This window comes from Rhinopithecus bieti, unplaced genomic scaffold, assembly GCF_001698545.2.
Source record: "Rhinopithecus bieti isolate Rb0 unplaced genomic scaffold, ASM169854v2 scaffold_1673, whole genome shotgun sequence".
In the NCBI taxonomy this organism is placed as follows: Eukaryota; Metazoa; Chordata; class Mammalia; order Primates; family Cercopithecidae; genus Rhinopithecus; species Rhinopithecus bieti.
The window spans coordinates 4,182,436-4,189,333 of record NW_016804690.1 but is presented as its reverse complement, the minus strand read 5'-3'; positions in this window follow the sequence as shown (position 1 = coordinate 4,189,333).

Below are 6,898 nucleotides of genomic sequence, written 5' to 3'. Positions count from 1 at the left end.
ATTAGGAGCCTGGGGCTTTGTCTCCACAATAGAGGCATGAACCTCAGGGCAACAGATGCTTGCAGCAGTGTGAAGAACCACTTTCTTCTCTGCTCAGTGCTTGGATAGGAGCTGCTAATTTCTGACCCTAAGTTGTCAATCACCTAACATGGTATGAAGCAAGTGATTGTCACATTTACATTTCAGTATTCCCTTCCCAAAATCACTTCAACTGAGAATTCACTGATGGTCTCTTCAGAACGCATTTATAGTTAATCTGCAACCTTAACCTCTCTTTCCTTCCTTTTCCTGACATTTTCCCCACAAATATGCTGCATTCTGGCCAGACTGGACTGTTACTTGTACCTGAATGCTCCCTAGTTTCTACCTGTTCTCTTTGGCTTATGCTTTTCTGCAGTCAGAATTCCCTTCTCTCTGCTCTCCATCCTTGAGGGTGTAGCTCCAGTTCACTTCTTGCCTTAAGCCTTTCCTGATTCCTGCAGTGGTTGTGATCCCCTCCTCCACTTAGCCCAGTGACCTTTATCACCCTCTGCCTTGGGCTGTTGTTGCTGTTTGCATGTCTGGATACACGTTGAGCAAGGACAAGAAACTTTGCCTTTGACCTCTCCAGCAGTGCCTGGCTCTAGCAGACTCTCTTCTCTCGAAGTATGTGAATCTATTTAAATGTTATCTAATCACTCTCTGTACGCTGATGGGAAATTGTATCTGAAAAAAATAGATGTTGATAGGAACAGTTAACAAAAGACAGAGTTGACAATCAGTTGTAATAAAACATTCCAAACCAAATATAATGAATAAGATGAATTGGCCAAATCCCTTCAGATGTGAATTAAGGTCATAGAGCTAATAAATATCTATACATAAAGTATTTTTTTATGAGAGAAATACTCCTCAGCCAGATATGGCAGAGAATCCGTTTGATTTGGAAAAGGCAAGCAATGACTTTAATGTTTGTTAAAAAGAGAAGTAGCAACTGAACTAACTGCTGGATTCTTGCACAAGCCGTGAGTTAGTGCTAGAATCTGAAGCAGAGACCGAGTTGAAGTTTTATAGAAAGGGTACAAAAAAAATGTAGTAGAATTAAGAGACTAAAACAGAAGTTTAATAAATTTATATCATTAATTCGTTAGCTTTCTCCACTTGGTATTCTCAGTGAGTAACTTAGATAGCGAGTTAGTTTCAGTTTAATTCTGAATATTCCAGTTTGTTTGGTGGTGGCTCTTAAATATCTGGACCTGTCTAGAATCTGTTGTTAGCAAAGCATGAGATCTGTAATGAAAAACATTAGCTGAGTTTCACCAACCAGTCAGAATTCTCTCAAATCTTCAAAATACTAAGATATTATGTCAGAGGCTTTCTAGTTGACCCAGCCCCAAATTCCTCTTTCGTTTTCTCTTACCCCTACCTAGAGTTCAGAGAAAGGAACTTTCGGCCATTCACACACCAAACTTTGACTTTCAATACTACCTGGGCAGATGACATTCCTTCCCATAAAAACTGCTGTATTTACTTCTAAAACCTCTTCATTAGCAATTAGAGTCTCCTCTGCGCTAAAGACACGTGATATATCCCAGCCCCGTGTGCCTATCACACTGCAATACTAAAGAAAGGCAAAATTATATCATGGCTCTCTCTGCTGGTCCAGCTCACAAGAAACACCAACCGTTCAGGAAAATTAGAATCACTCAGGGTCAGCAGGTTCGAACTGTATTTGAGGGTCAGGTCAGAACAGATTTTTGCTTTGGAAGCAGCAGAAGGGAAGAAGACCTAGAAAAATCATTTGGATGATTCTCGCAGGGGCATGGGTAAAAGAAGGTGGCATTTTCATGAGTTGGGCTCTGCTTGGCAAGCAGACCTCCTCACTAGGAGACCAGGTTTAGTTTATGCCACCTCCTTTGCTGCCAGGGCATCCCACCAGCATCTCAGCATTGGAAGCCAAGTGAATTTTTCTAATAGTTAAGTCCAGTGTTTGGTTCATCTCCTTTCAAAGAACCCTGTTTATGCTCCATATTTTGACCAGTCTCCTTAAACATAACACTTGCTCCATTCATCATAAACCCCAAGGACGTCACCATCACAAAATCTTTACAGAGTAGCTGTAAATCTGTTGGGTTTGGTCATCATCCTGTGTTAATTCGAACGGGGGAATGATTATTATAACAGGATTTATCAGGGAGTATTTCTCTGAACTATCATCATCTTCTGTCTTTTGTGGATGAAAGGTATTTATACTTCTTTACTGGTACAAGAGAAACATTGGAGGCAGGTATCCTGTGTGCTTGAATTAACATACCCTTTTATTTTTCTGCATTAATTTTTGCCTTTTCCCCTTCTTCCCTGTGGTTCTTCCACCCTTCACATGCTTAACAAAGCTTGTTCCTACCTCCTCTGGGAGCTGAAAAGAATACCATAAATGTTTCCTCTGTGAGGCACACGTCAGACTACCATCCTCTCTCCTCCACTCCCCTGAAAGAATGGTGTTCCAAGAGTGTTTGGATATTCCAGAGAGATCGCATGAGAAAAGTCAAATTTTCTTCTTTTTCTGTTAAAATTCTTTCATTATTTTTTAATTGTGATAAAATTCACATAATGTAAAATTTACCATTTTAAACATTTTTAAGTGTACAATTCAGTGGCATTAAATACATTCGCATTGTGCAACCATCACCTCCATCTACCTCTAAAACTCTATCTTGCAAAACAGAAACTCTATACCAGTTAAATAATAACCCCACCACCCAGCCACAGGGAACCATGTTACTTCTTGTCTCTTTACTTTCTGACAACTTTATGTACCTCAAATAAGTAACCATACAGTATTTGTCTACTTGTGACTGGCTTATTTCACTTAGCATGCTATCCTCAAGGTTTATTCATGTTGTAGCATATGTCAGAATTTCCTTCCTTTTTAAGGCTGAATAATATTCTATTGTGTGCATGTTTCATATTTTTATTTAGTTATTGATCAACACTTGGGTTCCTTCCACCTTTTGGCTATTGTGAATAATACTTCTATCAACAGGAGCTTGGATCCTCTTCTTCAGAGAATATGTAAAAAAATGGATGGGAGAATGGAAAAATGGCAGGAGGGTAGAATATGTAAAAAAGGGATAGGAGAATGGGAAAATGGCAGATTGTTGGGAGAAAAAGTTCAAAATAAAGCAATTTTGTTCTTGAATATATATCATAAAAATTCAAGCAACTCTGAAAATGTCATTCTAAATTCTACCATTAGGAGAAAATCACCGGAAATATGGTGACGATCTTCTTTCTAGCTATCCCCTTATATGTCCATGTCAAATATATCTTATATAAATGAATCATATCTTTCATATTGTTTAATAAACTGATTTTTAAATTCAGCTTTATGATACGAACCTCTTTCCATATAAATAAATGTACTTTTATACCATCATTTTCATGGTTGCATACTTTTACCAATGTATCATAATTTCTTCTATTGATGGAGTCTCTACAAATTATCATACTTTTATCAGTGTATCATAATATATTTATCCAATCCTCTATTAATGGAGTCTCTACAAATTATTCTCTTTGTTTTTTAAAAAAGTTATTAACATAAAACAGTGTGGTGACAATTATTATTTTACATGTTATCTTTGTGCTCTTGTTTCCTAAGCCTCTAAAACTGGAAGTGAGTCATAGGATTTAACTTGACATTTTGTTTACCAAGCATAATTCATATATGTGAAAATCCTAATATCTTATATCTCTTATTCTTATATATTTATCTATGCCAAAATACATATTTCACATCATAAAGGACAGAGTGAGAGCTCTCTAGAGCTTTTCTGGGAAATATTCTATGTGAAGAAGATTAGAGACACTGAGTTATATCAAAATATTATATTGTATATGAATGCATATCAATGCAAAGTAGTAGAGAAGGCTGGATTTACTACCCTTGTTGGTTCAGCCAAGCAATGTATATATAGTCATTAGGAAAGGAAAAACAATCTTGAAATGAGCCAAGTAATGGCTATAAATTCACTTATAGCGTGGCAGCTTCAAAGCCGAAGTAGTGGTGGTTGGATGTAAAGTGGAATTTTAATTGGCAGAGGAGGCAGAGAGTGAGAAATGCTGATCCAATAATAATGTGAAATCCAATAATTTGTGTTAATCCAGAATGCTGGTCAAATCCAAAACTGGTAGCCAGAAGCTCAAATCAGTGTCTAAATGGTTTTTTGGCCAGTTCTGTTACTAAATGGGGTGCAGTGGTGGAGTTTCTAGGCAAGTAGAATCTTCTAAACTTGTATTACTTAAAAAATGGTTTATCATGCCATTTACTAAGAGTATGGGATATAGGATCTGTTAGCGATGGTGAATCCATACAGGTCTGCAGCAACCTCAATCCTTGCCTCTTCAGAAGAAAGAATTCGACTGAGGGGAATATGGCAGAATGAGACACTGAGGCAAGTTTTAGAGCAGGAATGAGTTTATTAAAAAGTTGAGAGCAGGAATAAAAGGAAGTAAAGTACACTTGGAAGAGGACCAAGAAGTGCACTGTTTGACCTTCGGCTTGGGGGTTTTATACGTTGGCACGCTTCCAGGGGATTGAATCCCTTCTCCCTTGATGCTTCCCTTGGGGTGGGCTGTCCGCATGCGCAGTGGCTTGACAGCAACTGGGAGGGGCTGCATTCGGAGCATGTTTACTGAAGTTGTACACATGCTCTCTTGATGCGTTTTTCCCTTTCCAATCTAGTGTTCCTATAAGGTCATACACCAGTTAAACTCCACCATTTTGCCTCTTAGTACACATACTTAATCCCACCCACCCAACTCCTGAGACCTTATTGGAAAGCTGCTGATCAACAGTTTCAGGGTATGTTTCTATCTAATGGGAGACTGCCTTTCCCTGCTGCTGGCTGCATTCAATTACTATTTTAGAGAGACAGTTTAACAACTGTCTGACCATCACATAATTGTTGCCTGACATTCCTAGTGGTGGTTGGGGGTAGGTGGGGAAGGCTTTCCTGCCCTGCTCATGTCTGACTAGCTACCTCCTGTAACAGAGCCAACTATTTGTGGGAGAGGACAGGGATGGTATTCACAGAGATTATTATCACCAGCCATGTTGGCTAAGATTTGTAGCAACCTCTAGATTCAGGTGGAGCATTGGAGTGTGGGTAACACTCTTTTGTTATATAGGACAAGTTAAAATAAACTGAGATGAAATTTTGCATGGAGGAAGTTTATTGGAGAGTGCTCTTGGGAACAGTGCTTACAAGGATATGAGGGAAGGATGATTCAGCAGAAGGAAATGTGAAGTTGTAATGCCTTTGTAACAGAGGTCTCACTCAATCCCATAATTGAAATCTCATTCATTTCATAGAGCCCCGAAACTTGAATGGTTGTTCAAAGATGTCCAAATGAGGCAAGGGGACTTGGGCTTTTGCTACCACACTGATCTAGTGTGGGCTACCCCCAAAGAAAGGCTGTAATCTTGGGCAAGGCAGCTCCCTTTGGTTGATGGCCTTCCTGAATGGAGGATTTGGGTGGCACACCATAGCACCTTCTATAGACTGTAAGGCAGAAGTTCAGCTATATGAATCAAGCAGACAATATCTTGAATAGATAACCATAGTTCACTCTAATAGTATCAGATGAGAGCATCTAGGTTAATTTTGCATCTTCCCTCAACACCCTCACTTCCCTCCATTCCATTCCACTTCAACATACTGTTGGTGAAAAAAATCTCAAACTCTGAAGTATTTAAAGAGGCTTACTCTGAGCTAATTTGAGTGACCATGGCCTGGGGAACAGTCTCAAGTGTGCCCGAGGTGGTTGACTTACAGTTTGGTTTTACCTATTTTAGGGAGACAAAAGTTACAGGCAAAGACATTAATCAACACACCTCAGGTATACATTGGTTTGGCCCAGAAAGGTGGAACATCTTGAAGTAGAGTGGGAGGTGTGCTTATAGGTCATAAGTGGATTCAAAGACTTTTCTGAGTAGCAATCGATTGAGAGAGTTATGCTTTGTCTAAAGACTTGTAGTCCGTAGAAAGAAATGCTTGAGCTAAGATGAGAGGGGCTGTGGAAACCAAGGTTCTTGTTATGTAGCTGAAGCCTCCAGGTAGCAGCCTTCAGAGAGAATAAACGGTAAATGTTTCTTTTTGGACCTTAAAAGGTGTCAAACACGGAGGGGCGTGGTGGCTCACACCTGTAATCCCAGCACTTTGGGAGGCTGAGACAGGCGGATCACAAAGTCAGGAGTTCAAGACCAGCCTGGTCAACATGGTGAAACCCCATTTCTAATAAAATGCAAAAATTAGCCAGGCATGGTGGTGGGCAACTGTAATCCCAGCTACTCAGGAGGCTGAGGCACGGAATCGTTTGAATCCAGGAGGCAGAGATTGCGGTGAGCTGAGTGCATTCCAGGCTGGGTGACAGAGCAAGACTCCATCTCAAAAAAAAAAAAAAAAAAAAAAGGTGTCAGACTCTTAATCTCTACTAGATCCAGGAAATGCCTGGCGGCGTTAATGGAGGCTCACTATAAATGCAAATTTCCCCCACAAAATATGACTTTGCAGTGCCATAACAAAATATGTCAAATATATTATGGGGTAAAATATTTTCATTTCCTTCAAGATCTGCTATCTTTCATGTGATGCTATACTAAAGACAGGATGGAATTTGGTACAGTCTGCTTTGTCAGTCTTTTGATTTCTATTTTAATGTTAGTGCTGGTCAGTTGTGTATAATGAGGTTTGTCTAGCCTCCCTTCCAGTCATGGCCTGGGATTCAGGTTTTCAGGTTTCTATGGGATCTCATTGGCCAAGAGGGGGTTTGTTCAGTTGGTTGGAGAAATTAAGATTTTATTTTTTGTTTACAAAACAAGCACACATGCTGATGAAGATGGGATTCCAGTATGAGT